Source organism: Equus asinus, chromosome X (assembly GCF_041296235.1).
Source record: "Equus asinus isolate D_3611 breed Donkey chromosome X, EquAss-T2T_v2, whole genome shotgun sequence".
Lineage (NCBI taxonomy): Eukaryota > Metazoa > Chordata > Mammalia > Perissodactyla > Equidae > Equus > Equus asinus.
In genome coordinates, this window is record NC_091820.1 from 123,480,864 (window position 1) to 123,495,656 (window position 14,793).

The 14,793-nt window shown below is 48.5% G+C and overlaps 1 long non-coding RNA gene across 1 annotated transcript; it reads left to right on the forward strand.

The window, feature by feature from the left end:
- Positions 1-243: 243 nt before the first annotated feature.
- Positions 244-13,630, forward strand: LOC123282511 (uncharacterized). The gene is made up of 4 exons (XR_006522638.2): positions 244-6,042; positions 9,825-9,984; positions 10,709-10,848; positions 11,062-13,630. It is a non-coding gene; the product is annotated as an uncharacterized lncRNA (long non-coding RNA).
- Positions 13,631-14,793: the final 1,163 nt, after the last annotated feature.

Below are 14,793 nucleotides of genomic sequence, written 5' to 3' on the forward strand. Positions count from 1 at the left end.
TTTTGGTGAATGGTGAAAAAGAATGGTCGATTTTCATTCTTTTGCATGTGGCTGTCCAGTTTTCCCAGGACCGTTTGTGGAAGAGACTTTCTTTTCTCCATTGTATGCCCTTAGCTCCTTTGTCGAAGATTAGCTGTCCATAGATGTGTGGTTTTATTTCTGGGCTTTCAATTCCATTCCATTGACCTGTGTACCTGTTTTTGTACCAGTTCAATGCTGTTTTGATTACTGTGGCTTTGTGGTATGCTTTGAAGTCAGGGATTGTGATGCCTCCGCCTTTGTTCTTCTTTCTCAGGATTGCTTTACAATTCGGGGTCTTCTGTTGCCCCATATGAATTTCAGGATTCTTTGTTCAATTTCTGTAAAGAATGACATTGGCATTCTGATTGGGATAGCGTTGAATCTGTAGATTGCTTTAGGTAGTATGGACATTTTAACGATGTTTATTCTTCCAATCCATGTGCATGAAATGTCTTTCCATCTCTTTATGTCGTCATCAGTTTCTTTCGAGAAAGGCTTGTAGTTTTCGTTGTATAGATCTTTCACTTCCTTGGTTAAATTTATCCCAAGGTATTTGATTCTTTTTGTTGCGATTGTGAATGGGGTTGAGTGCTTGAGTTCTTTTTCTGTTAGTTCATTGTTAGCGTATAGAAATGCTACTGATTTATGCATGTTGATTTTATACCCTGCAACTTTGCTGCAGCTGATTATTATTTCTAATAGTTTTCCTATGGATTCTTTGGGGTTTTCTACATATAAGATCATGTCGTCTGCAAAAGTGAGAGTTTTACTTCTTCATTGCCTATTTGGATTCCTTTCGTTTATTTTTCCTGCCGAATTGCTCTGGCCAACACCTCCAGTACGATGGTGAAAAAGAGTGGTGACAGTGGGCACCCTTGTCTTGTTCCTGTTCTCGGAGGGATGGCTTTCAGCTTTTGTCCGTCGAGAATGATGTTGGCTGTGGGTTTGTCATATATGGTCTTTATTATGTTGAGGTACTTTCCTTCTATACCCATTTTGTTGAGGGTTTTTATCATAAATGGATGTTGGATCTCAGCCCCTGATTTTTCAACAGTATTTCCTGTAGGCACAGTTTTTCGAGGACATTTTCATTACGCATGTCAAAACCTTATAAATGTCAAATACATTTTGTCCCAGAAGATCCACATCCAGAAGTTTGTCCCTACATGGAAAACGTGGCTCAATATCCTGACCATCCCAGAAACTCATTTCATGGGGAAGGTAGCACAGCGATGAGTCCATGACCCTGAAATGGCCCAGTCTTATCACGGACCCAGCACTCAAAGCAGCTGACACGATGGCCTAGAACAGTATACGAGGAGAGGGAGCAAGTGTGGGTTCTGAGGGCCCCTGGGAGGCAAGGAGGCAGAAAGCAGATCAGGGCTGTATGGAAAAGGAGAAGGAAGCCAGATGGATCAGTGAAGGCTCTGGAGGAGGAGAAGGAGCCAGAGGTCTGTTACTGGGCACCGACCCCATACCAGTTGGTCAATTTTCTAATCAGGTCTTTTGCCTGTTGATACCTTGGAGTCTTTTCTTTTTCTGACCAATATGGCGGAACATGCGTCTCCGAACTAATAGGTAAATGAAGCACAGAGACGGCTTTAGTTTTGGGGGGGCAGGTGTGAGAGCCTGAGTGAAGAGAGCACTGGCACCAGGATGCTGTAAGAATCCTGGCATTGCAGAAGCACAAAGAATCAAGCCATGACCTGCTGCATCTTAGCTTCTGCACCCCTGACTCCTCCTTCTTAGCTCCTTTCTTGCTGTCAATTGGTTCGCACACTCTTAAAATCTAAGCCATTCTTGGGGTTGTGGGGTGGCTCTCTTCTCAACCCATTCTCTGTCCTCAGGAGATCTCATCTACAGCAGGGACTCCCCCGTTGAACCTCCCGCAAGGACTCCCAGCTCTCGGTCTCTCTTCATCCTTCAATTCCAGACTGTGTGTTCACTTAACTCGTGTTCACCTTCATTTTGAATCCTGTCGACATCTCAAAGTTGATGCAGCATGAACTCTTTATCTTTCCTTCTTTTCTTCCCCAAACTGTTCTGTCCTTGTGTCTCTTTTCCCACTTGGGGGAACCACCATCCGTCCAGGCAGCAGCACTATCAAACTTGCAGGAGCCCCTCACTCCTCGATCTCCTGTCCTTCCCATAGTGGCTACTGCACATTCACTGCATGCCCTGTCCGCCTGTCTTTCGCTTTCATCCTCACCGCACCTGGAGGAGCTCCAGCATGCAGTCCACCCACCTGGACTCTAACAGCCTCCTTATGACTAAATGGCCTCCCTTTTTCTGATGACTCTCTGTTTTGATTCACTCTGCACACTGACACGCAAAGGATAGTTTTGGAAAGCAAATTGAATCTTGTTACTCAAGGCCTTGAATTCTTCCTGGAGTCTTCCACATCCCACCCAGGGTTGTTTGCTCTGTACTGCCTTTCCCCCTCATCTTACATCTTGAACGCCCTTCTCCAATCAGGCCACAATATGCATTCTGCCCTGAGGAGGCCTTATTGTTTCCCACTCCCGCTCCTCCCTGGTCCTTGAAACAGCCTCCTCTCTCTCCTGTGTAGCACATCAACTCTGGGGCAATACACAGTTCAGCCTACTGCTTCCTTTTCTGACCCACTGGCCTGAGGGACTCAACCAAGTCTTCAAGAGCCCTTTGCCAATTTCTCTGCCACAACACCACCCACGTGTGCCTTCTAGCAAAGCCAGACAGTGGGCAAGAGCGTTGGTGAATTCCTCAAGGGAATGTATTTCTGGAGACCTGCCAATGAAAGGTAGTATTTCATATGTAGGTAGGACCTATATAAACACTTATTGAATCCCCACATATATCATGCTATATACTGAGCCATCTGATATTATTATACATGGAAGCTGGTGATAAATTTAGAGAGGAGAGATGAGACTTATATGTGTATATGTAAGAAGAATTAGGACATGTAGATTTATTAATTAGCATGGAGAAGTTACATACATGAACGTGATAAAGGTGTGGAACAAACAATTGGAGAGTTAGTGTGTTGTAAGATGCAGATGATGTACTTTGAACGGGCAGTAGAAAAGGCAGATTCATGTGGGCTGCTTTAGCGCAAGAATGGTGCAGGTAAGAGGGGAGATTTGAGTTGAAACATGAAGGACGATGATAAGAAGATAACAACGATAGTAGGTGAAAGCTTGGTGCGTCCCAGGCACCAAGAAAGGGCTTTGCATTAACTCAATGAATATTATAGCAGCCCAATGACAGGGTCCTTATGGGCACACTCATTTAACAGATGAAGAAACAGAGGCCCAACAAACATCTAACCTTACCCAGCCGATAGGAAGAAGAGCTGGTATTTGAATCTAAGCAGAAAAGATCCAGCCCATATACAGAACCACTAGCCATAATGCATAGTCGATAAATACTGACTGCTAGATGTTCCCAGACAGGCAGAAGCCCAGGACGTTGGCCTGGGATAAAGTGTGAATGGGACAGGAAAGATTGGGGACATGAAGTTCAGGAGGCCATAGGTCATCTGTGAAACAGGACCTGTGCGGCACTGAAAGAGGCCAGCATGTGTCCATCTACAAGAACAAGGCACAAAGTTAAGCCTTAGTGCCAGGTGTTGAGAGAGCTGGCAGATCCTGGAGACAGGAGTCACATCAGCAGCTCCAGCCTTTCTTCTCTTACCTCCCCATGTGGATAAAGGTCCCAGATCACGGCTTCACTGTTTGCTGACAAAGCCTGCCACAGCTCTCCTGCCCTCTGGAACGTTGTCAAAGTCCAACCCCACAAACGCAGCTCTGGAGTAGTTCATCTATCAGCTTTCTCTGGGCTTGCAAAAGACCAGCCAGACTCTAGTGGGCAAGACCCCCATCTGGGCCAATGGCTGTGTTTTGAGCCCTCCCAAATATCTGGCCATCTGATGTGTAATGTCCCCATCCATACTTTGGAAATAATTTTAATTTATTTGATTTTGCCATTTCTCACAGTTCTATTGGAGGGCTAGGAAGCCATCTCTAACAGTTGCAGCTGGTGCGATATTCAAGGTATATTACCAGTACGATATGTTATATGAAAGGAGATTAATTATGAGGAATGTGGTCATGCATTATTTCTTTTTTTAAAGATTGGCACCTGACCTAACATCTGTTGCAAATCTTTTTGTTTTTTCTCTTCTTCTTCTTCTCCCCAAAGCCCCCCAGTATATAGTTGCATATTCTAGTTGTGAGTGCCTTTGGTTGCGCTATGTGGGATGCTGCCTCAGCATGGCTTGACCAGCAGTGCCATGTTGGCACCCAAGATGCAAACTGGTGAAACTCTGGGGCACCGAACTGGACCGTGCGAACTCAACCACTCGGCCACAGGGCCGTCCCCTGGTCATGCATTTTTGAAGGCTGAGATATCCCACAGTCTCTGGTGTGTGAGCTGGAAACCATGGAAAGCTGGTGGTGTCATTTAGTCCCAGTCTGAAGGCCAGAACACCACGGGGCGCTGATGCTGTCAATTCCAGAGCAAGGGCAGGAGAAGATGAGATGAGATGTTCTGCCTCAAGCAGTGAGGAGGGAAAAAGGGGGACAAGTCTTCCTTCTTCCACCTTTTGTTCTATTCAGGCCTCAATGAATTGGATAATGCCCATCCACACTGGGGAGGGCGATCTTCCTTACTGCGTCCACCAACTCAAACGCCAATCTCCTCCAGAAACACCCTCAGAGACACAAGCAGAAATAATGATTGATCTGGGCATCCTTGGCCACTCAGGGTGGCACATAAAATTAACCACCACAGTGGGTAGGGCAACATCATAAACTATGCATAACACTGTTCAAATATGAAGCGTGGTCCCCTAAACCTGCAAAAACAATCTGTCCTGTGGTCAGGATAGTGCCATCATTAGAGTGCCCTTGCCAGGGGCACTGTCCCCTCTGAGTGTAGCACAAGCCCATGGCTATGTGGTCCACACAGCATGGGAGAGTGTAGCTGAGCTGATCACTGAAGGTAGTCAGTCGTAGGGGAGCCGCAGCCTCCTTCTTGTACAACTCACAAATTGAGAACAGCTGAAAAATTTCTGGGCAGATGGCCTCGTGAAAAGAAATGGGCATCTAGTGTTACCTCGAATAGTCATCTGGAAGCTTAGTGACTTTTGCAGCAGAGGTGTGAAGATCCCTTATCTTTCACCGTACAGCATCACAAGAAACAACTGTGCTTAATGTTGAGAGTGGGAACGTGAAATCAAGGAAGGAGTCAGAGAGGTAGTGTCTTACGCCTTGGCAGGTGGGCAAGAGTTCCATAGATGGAAAGGTAGGAAAGGATATGAAAATCCTGAAGGGTGATTCGGGGTTGTTGAATGAATTGCTGGGCCCATGGCTGTGATGCTGCTGAGAGTTACACTGTGCTCTTCCCAAAACCTGTGCAACACGAATTGTCTCGCCAAAATTCCAAGTGCAAAGTTGGGGTCCTTCACACTGTGCCCAGCAAGTACCCTCTGATCCCACAGCTCACATGAGTCTCCTGCATCTCCGCTCTGAGGTTTCTTCATGTCGACGTCTAAGAGCAAAGGGAAACACACATCGACCGCTGGGGATGGGAGGAGTGAAGCATGGAAGGCTTCCTGGAAGAGGATGGCACGGAGCTAGGCTTGAAGAGCCTGAGTGATCAAGATTTCCAAAGTCTGAGAAGACGGGAAACTAAGGAAAAGATACGTGAAAAGCCTCGAAGCAGAGCTAGGCGTTGAGGGATGGACATAGAAGAAGAAAGAAAGAACAAGAAGAGCCAAGATTTCAGTCAATAAGCAGAGCCTTGGGACATGAGCGGGGTTTGCGCTCTTGGAGCTGGAGCGAGTGGCCAGTCTCCCTGTCAATCGTCGCAGACCCGCCAATGACGACGTGTGAAGGCGGGGCCAAAGGAACGCTGTCCAGGGAAGCGAAACGCTTGACCGGGCTCTTTAAAATGTGGATTGTGCAGCGCGGCTTCCGTGGACCGTTTCCCTCCAGGATGGGGGAACATGGCGGCTCCGTCTCCTGCTGTCCCCAAAGTGTAAGTTCCCTTGACTTCCTACTTGGCTGTCTGTCGGGTGATTGGAGGGAAGCGGGGGGACGGTGTGTGCTCAGCTCCTCTGACAGGCAGTGTGCCCCGGGCGGGCTTCTGGGTGGACGGCAGAGAAGGCCCCTTAGCGGCGTCCGGGCCCCCGGTGGAGCTTGCGGCACAACCTGATGGAAGGCTCAGCTCGTCTGCTCGTGGCGATGTGGGCCTTGACCCCCCTGTTGGTGGTCTTCAGGACTGGAGGTGTCTGCAGCTTGGAGAGGAGGAAGGGGCTGGGGCGGAGGGCCGAGTGGCCGTGGGTCCAGGACGGGCCGTGGCCGTTGGCGGCCAGGGAGCGGGTGTGGCCTTTGGTTGTCCAGTGTCGCGGGCTGGAGGCTGGCCCCGGGTCTTTGTGGAAATCTGGGTCCTGTCCGTTTCCGTGAGCCCTTTCGTCAGGGTCGGGATCTCGGTGATTTTCGACTCGGACAGAGGGAGGTGACGCGCTCAGGGAGCGTGTGTGCGAGGGTGACAGCTGGTGGCCCATGGCCGCCTGTGAGCGCAGACTTGGGTTTCCCTGCCCAGCGTGAGTGCGCGTTTCCTTTCATTGGTTGCTCCCATTTCGGGATGCTCTTCTTCCCGTGCGGCTGAAAAAGAACGACACCCTGATAACGTCGGGGGAAAGAGTGAACAGCCGGCCTGCTCAGCTCGGGCTTGGCTTGTTCCCTGACCCCGCGAGTCCCCTTCAGTCAGCACTGCACGCTGTTTTACGTATTTCTGCAAAGCCCTTCTGGACCTAATGTCATCGCGCTGAGTGGAGAGTGGCCCAGACGCTGTCAGTGTGTTTGCATGCAAAGTGTAGTGTTCCCTACGCTTTTCCAGTGTGAAACCCAGCGGTGTGATGGGCGAGCCCTTGTTGCTTCGAGTCCCTGAGGGGCATCACGGCCCCGGGGCTTCTATTGCTGGTTTCATTCTGTAATCTCGTCCGTCCGTAGCGCGGGGTGTTTTTGTCTTCCTCGTGATTTTGCGGCCATTTGCATGTGTTTCATGTGGATTTCAGCTGGGTTTCCTAAGCATTCTTCAAACGATAGTCTCTTCCGTGTGCCCTTTGGGAAGTGATTTGTGCGGCTGAGCACCAGAAGTGTTCCAGTCTGTGTGAAGGCCCCTTAGCCACTCTTGTCAGCCAGGACTGGACCCTGCTGGGCACTGAATTTTGCATGCCCTTCCTCATGCGTTTAATGAGGAGGTCCTGGCCCTCCCCCATAAACGTCCTTTAAACGGTTTCGGGGAAATTTTAATTTACAGAGCTGGAATGTACCCTCTGATAGAGTGTCGTAAGTTTATAATAGAATTGCGTGTTTGACCTGATTTATATTGTTCTATTCTGGTGTTTCTCCGTCTTCCTAACTTTTCTTAAAAACTCAACGTTCTGAGGTCCTCTCCACGTACAGGGCCGAACTTTCAGTTGGCTGAGTCCTTGTTGTTTTACGACAGCGAATGCTCTTAACCGTATGTTGACGTGCGTCCCTGGCCCGGGGTGGGATTGTGTTTTACGGAACAATGGCGTTTGGGGTCATTTTATTCTGTTAAAGGTACGTCCTGATCCTTTTCGTAAGCTTCGTGTTAAAGTTTTTCATGTCACCTTCGATTGACAAATGAGGACACGATGGTCCTAATTGTGTCTGTGCGTTTTGCTTTACGACACTTAGCGGCTTCAAGCGGTCCGCTAACCTAATCTTGCTTTTTATTTACTGTTAAGGGTTTTTCATACCATTAAAGTTTTGAAATTTTAGCCTTTAGGTTTCTTATTTCATAGCTCTAATAAAAATTAAGAAAGGTTTGTTTTCAATGTTAAAAATTCACACGTTGTCGATCTGGCTGAGCGGTGCTGTTTTACGACACTGAATTCCCGGAAGTGCGCCTCACTGGTCAACACTGGAAGTCATTTGGGTTCTTCGGGGACTTCATTTCCAGCAATCATTGTGTGTTGCGTGTCGCGTTATTCGATTGGGTTCTGTCCTGAGTCTTTTCATGCGTTTCCTGCTAAAATCGTGGGGCATTTTCCACTTACAGAGGTGGAAATTCACCTCCAGAATGAGTGCTGTTAAGAGGGAATGGCCCTTGCAGGTCATCGGGCATGCTTTTGTCTATTACTGGAGGGCAATAATTGTGCATTTATTCCGTTGTCATTTCTTTAAATGTTGGCCTGGTTCCTCCTTCCCTCGTGTTGTCGCAGAGAAGAAACGTTTTGTGTAGTTTCTGTGTCCAGAAAAGCAGGATAGGCCAATTCATGTCCTGACCGGTCTGCCCCAGGACCACTGCTATCCCATCTGTTTGAGGTCCTGGGCCAGACTGCGAGTACCATTGCCCCACCCCCACGTCAAAGGGTGCTGTCCTTGCCTCTTTGCACACAAGTGCTGACTGTGCCTTAGTGGCTCAAAGTGCTACAATGTCGCGTTAAGAAATCGACAGTGCCCGTGTGTTTATCCTCATGCCTCCATCCTGCGACATCCACTGTGTATTCAAGGGGAGAATTAAATTAAAGGAACATTGTTGTTTTCCTCAAAATCCTGAGGACACTATTGCCTGGCAGTAACCTCAGAATTGTCAAGGAAAACAACTACTTCCTCTACGTAATGGTGATGGTTGAGTTGGCTTATGAGCCTTCTTGCAGGTTGATTCTTGATACTGACTTGAATTATGTATGTTAGCTCATGTAGAGATGATTTAATGACTTGAATATTGGTGGGGCATTGGTGTTCTCTAAATCCACCTTGATCACATTTAGAAATGGGACAGATGTATTGCTGGTATTTGCTTTACTGGTTGTATTGCTGGTCTTCCTTTATCTGTGCGGTTGGTACTGACAGGAATAACAATTTCCGGAATTGGGACACTCACTCACCTCGCCGGTGAGTCCTGCCTTTTCAGGCAGAGCCCCAGACCTGGATCAATACCTACGTGTGGAATGAAGGTGCTTTTAATCCGTGCCCATTGCCCATAGTACAGTAGGACGTATTGCAAATTAAGAGCAAATTCCCCAATCTGTGTATTTCCAGATGTCCAGTTTTTTCTGTTGTTTTGTCCTCAAAGACCTATGTTCGATATCGGATGGTAGTAACGTTATGTACTATATGAAATTCTTCATGAAATTGTTCTGAATTCAGTTAGCTCATGCCTAGTTTTAGCAGTCTTTGAACTTAATCTTTTACCAATTACTGAGACCAATATAACGACCCAGTTGTCTAATGTGCATCTCATGGTCTATTAAGTAGAAGACAGAACCCATGTGAATGAATTGTTACCCGTAATCTTGCGTGGCATGTAAGTGTCAGTAATTGGGAACACAGCGAGAGCAGGCACACATTCCAAAGGTTTGTTCCCATCCTTTTATGTGTGAGTCAGTTCCCTTATTACTGAAGAGAAAAAATGGAGTTGGGAGACCCCTCCCCCCCGCCCACCCCCCCCCCCCCACCCCCGGCTTCTAGCAAGTCACTGGTCACACCTGTCAACATAATGTTGAGTGAATCCCATCCGTGTTTGAGTAAAGCGGGATGAACCCTGGTTCACTTGAAGGGGCAATGAGGCCTCTAAAGCAGTGGCCTTATCTTGTGGTTTGACTCATGGAGCGCCTGTCTCACAGTGTCTTTCACTCTTTTGGCCTACCTCACACAAGGTGCGTGAGTGGGTCCTCTGGCCTCACCGACCATTTTCAGAAATTTCTCAGGATAAGGGAAAGAACAAGTTCGCCTGAGCCTCTTGACTTATATGAGTTGGCAAGTAAACTGTTTTTCCTGCAGTTGTGCTGGGCTGTCCACCCAAAGTCAAGTCTCCTTGCAGATTTCTACCATCACCATCCCCTTCAGGACCTGTGATGGCAAAGTCCAGTCCAGGTCATCCTGTGGGCCTGTACGGAGAAGAGAGTGGAACTGGAACCAACAGTCAAGAGCAGGCAGACAAGTAAGTGCCATCTCGTGTGATCGGAGGCCACAGGTGTTGGGAGGAGGGTAGCACTGATCTCCTGTTAGCTGTAGCGCTATTTCAGATGGTGTGGAAATCCCTTCCCTGAGTGTCTAAGAGGGGAATTTCCGGGAACGTCGGGGGCACTCCCTGGGCACTGCTTATGAACCCCATGGCTGAGATGCTAGGTCTACCACCAATTCTTGACTAGTCAGTGGCATCTTTTTCCAGTCCCTATTGGTGTTCCTCTGTTTCCTGTGGGTGCCACTGTTACAGCCACCTTGACTTTATTAGACTGTCAGATTTCAAAAAGAACCGATGTTGACATTTTCACGTCAAGGTTTTGATCTGTCTTATCCTTTGGAAAACCTTTGCCAGCCCAGGCAGAAGCAGGATGGACTAGATGGGACGGTCAAACACAACCTTCAGGAATCCAAAGATTGTGGGAGATTGCTCATGTGCTTTTTATCTCGGGTGTGAGATCGTGGATTTGGATGTAATTTAAGACCGGGTCTAAGTGGGAAACGGGGGAGAAGGTGAGACCCGTCCACCACGTGGGTGCCAGACAATGGCAATCTGCCAGTCTACCCCGGTTGTGGGTAGGTGAGCATTTATGTAGCAGTGGTCCTGCAGGCATAGTCTAGCAATTGAAGTAATGAATAGGTCCGTACTTGTTCACGCGCTTACCCCTCCGTACATTGTTGGCCACTTTGTTGCCTAGCAGATGTTGCTGAGACCAGACGTTGTGTTTCGTGGACAATAGAGTTCTGGTATCTGAGTGAGAAAGACCCTTGGCCCTCTCTAGCTCTCATATTTGAGCTTGAGTTTCCACAGATGGAGACGGGGAGCACACCTTGCTATCAGGTATGTTGTGAGAATCAAGTGTGATGATCCTTGTAAGTGCTCGGCATGCAGCGGGTCCTGAAGGAAGTAGCTGAGCACTTCCAGAATCCATAGATTAGAGCAGACCCTTGTGGCTTGGTTGAGGTCCTCTCCCTCCCTGTGAGCCCCCGCTTCCACTTTAGTTCTTGAGACCTTTGCCATCATTTCAACGAAATGTTTTGTTTCCTTTCACAGGACCAGCAAATTTCCTCAGCGATTGCTTCAATCTCTCTAGAAACCAACTTCTCTACTTCTCCTGTGATGCCAGGGGAAAGCCGGGCAATTCGGACTTTGCCTTCTCTGAGCTGCAGTCTTTCTGGCCAACGTGGACACCTTTCGTCAAAGCTGATGTGGCTCAGCACCAAGTTCAGGCTGGAGGCTTCTTGTTCACTGGCAGTGCCACCAAGATCTCCTCTGTTCCCTGTCTGTATAAAGTCACTTGTTTTCTGGGGGGTGGTTAATTTGTTGAAACTTAAGTGAAGAGTTTGGGTAATTGGGAGGGAGTTCTTGATACAAATCTGCACTAGGTAAGGTGCGTTCCAAGACGCTTCTGCCCTTTAGTCTCATGGATGGCTCTGGTTCCCGGTTCCTCTATTGCTTTATTGGCACAGGTTTCATCCAGAAGGTCGCATCACAGAAGCTGAAGTTCACTCACCAAGGGTGAAAACAATCCACATTTCTTTGTGAGTAGAGACTAAAGTATGTTGCCTTTATGCAGCCCACTGACACTTCAAAGTCATTATTGATCCTTCTGATTGGTTGGATCACATAAGATTTGCAGAAGATAGGGGTCATTATGTTGTCTGCCCAGTGAAAACCTGAGACCTGAGATACTTAGAAATACCTGTGCTCAAGCCCATGTTCCTTCACCAAGTGACATGACGGTGACCATCACTGGCCTGGTTGCTAGTCAAAAACTCAACTTGTGAAACTTAACCGTAACTGCGATGCCTTCTTCCCCTTCCACATACACTAGGGCCCACTGCCCAGGACATTCATTTGAGGTCACTTCACGGCGGGAGGGGTGCGAAAGACCTAGATGAATGGTTTCAGGGTCAATCTGCTGAGTATTGGCACTTAAAAACAAGTGACGGCTTTGAGGATTCCAAAAGAGTGACTCTAATTGATGACATTCTCAAAATCAAGACTCTCGGGGAAAGAGAAGCTGACCCTCCTCAGACTGTAAGGTGGGATCGGGTTCTCTCCCAGGAGTTCGTTCTGAGGCGAGCCATGTCACTCACCCAGTGAGACATGTACTCATGAATGTCTGCTCACTCCTGGGAATGTTAATGTGCTGTAGCTTTTGGTGTGAAGCATTCCATGTCAAAGTCGCGTTTGGCGTATGTATTTTTTCATTCCTCTTGTTGCTGTGGGGGTTGGAAAGAGAAGGGATTATATTGGACCCCTTAAGGGTAGGCTCCTGAAATGGAGTGTATTCCTTGTTCTACTGGTTCCCTGTTCTGTGAAAAATGGCTATGGCGGAATAATATTCCATTGTATGTATGTACCACATTTTCTTTACCCACTGATCTGTTGATGGACACTGAGCCTGTTCCGTGTGTCGGCTGTTGTGAAGAGCGCGCCATTGAACACCGGGGTGCAGACACGGCTTTGAGACAGTGATTTCGTTTCCGTTGGCTGTACACCCAGGGGTGGGATTGCCGGATCATGGGGTGGCTCTCCTTTTACTTCTTGAGGAACTTGCATACTGTTTTCCATTGTGGCTGAAGCAGTTTACATGGGGGAACACTTCTTGAACTAAAGAGATTTCATGACTGGTTCTCCAGCCACTTCTGATTGTCTGTTCTCTTGAGGAGAAGAATGATGGAGGTTGGAGGCTCACGTGGGGAAGGGGGTTCTGTGATCAGGAAAGATGGAAGGACTAACTCCTTGCTTCCGGTGCTTGAAGCCTAGAGCTGGGAAGGGGGCTGGACAGAGTGTCCTCTGTAGAGCTGCTCTCAGAGCAGGAGGACAAAGCAGAGAGGAGGATATGCTCCCTCAGTGTCAAAGGCGTGTTGGCCTTTGTATGTTCCAGAGTGCCTCCTGCCCGCTTGCCCATCCCTGGCACTACCAGGGATCAGCATGGCTGGAGGATAATAGATAACAATGCAGATGGTTGAGTGTGACATGAGAACATACGGCCCTCTGGCCAAGATGAAATTTTGATGATGGGGACTGTTGCTGACTTGTGCAATAGGAGTATTTTGGACTTTGCTGCTGAGGAATGCTTTGCTGTTTCTGCCTGATTCTGTGCACTGACTTAGCCTGTGAATAATGGCTCGAGGAACATTGGCTCTTTGCCCTCCTACGTTGTTGTGTAGAACATTAACATGAGGGAGTCTTCTGAGAGAGAACTGCTGTTGTCTCTGGGGAATAATCGCTCTTGGTTGAGGTGCCCAGTCACTCTTTCGTATTGTTGACGAGCTGTGTCCCCGTGGAGAGAATGATGAAAGCGAGCTGCTCTTGCTGCTGTTATATTTCCACAGACCACGCAGACACTTCTTCCTTCCACCATCACATGACTCAATTGCCTTTTTCAAGTCCCTCAAAAAGCGCATGCTGGCAATGGCCGAACGTGGGGTGTGGGAAATTCTGGGTCCCTGGGGAGAAATTGGCCGTGGCCCGCGGTCAGGCTTGCGTGCTCTGACATGAAGGTGCTGAACAGAATGTCGTCCACCATGCAGGGCGATGGCATCTTAGGAGTCATTAGGGATGCTGAATTTCTGGATGGGAGTTGGGCTGGAGCTTTAGCCAAGCGTTTCCATGTGAGCTGTCGGCACTCTTCCGCTGAGTACACTCTGCACATTGGTAGGAAGAGGAGAGTCACTGGGCCCTGTCCATGAACAGTAGATGAGGCCGTGGACATTTAGATCCTCATGGATGTGCGCAGATGAGCCTGGATATCCAGGAATGTGCCTGGTGAGCTCTCCAGGCTGCAGGATTTTGCCCACCTATTCTTCATTGCTGAATAGGACAGCATGTAGTCAGTGGCTCTGGTTGTCCCTTCCCCTGTTTCTGTGAGAAGGTTTTGCTGCTTGGTGGTCTGCCCCTCTGCCCTTCTGGTCCTCTCACAGGGGTGGTGATGTTGCCTCGAGGGGACCTTGTCTGCACTCTCAGGGAAGTGGGTGCTGTCCACAACGGTGAGGGGCGTTGGCACAGTGTTGGGTGCTGCAGCTATGGAGGGGCAAGAGGGTGAGGACAGTCGCAATCAGAGGAGAGGAGACCCCCTCTGTTTTTCCTATTTCAGGCTTTTGATTTCTCCCCATTGGTGAAGTCTGGGGCTGGCACAGAAGTACCTAGCGGAGATATGATGACACTCTGAGGGTAGGAGGAAAACTTGAGAGTGTGGAGGACAAGGGACTTTGGTGCGACAGTCGTGAAGGGCATGGTGGGCGCATGGCTGTGTCTCGTGTCCCCTATGTGCCTTCTCCCACACCACCTTAGGGTCAGCATAGCGGTGGGACAGGAGGTCACAGTGGGCACTGATGGACATGCTGTGAGAAAATATGGCTCCCTTGTCAAGTTAAGACGTTTATTCTGCCAACAGGGTTTTACTTTCCATCTTCCCAGGGAACTGAGTGTTTGTCTGCAGGTGGAGTCAGAGGGTTGATCTCTGTGTGTTGTGACACACAGCAGGTGGCATGACACTTGGTAGGAGGAGAGGACTCAGATGGTTGTCTCTGGTGAATAATCGCTCTTGGTTGAGGTGCCCAGTCACTCTTTCGTATTGTTGAGCTGTGTCCCCATGGAGAGAATGATGAAAGCGAGCCGCTGTTGTTGCTGTGATATTTCCACAGACCACGCAGACACTTCTTCCTTCCACCATCACATGACTCAATTGCCTTTTTTAAGTCCCCCAAAAAGCGCATTCCGGCAATGGCCGAACGTGGGGTGTGGGAAATTCTGGGTCCCTGGGGAGAAATTGGC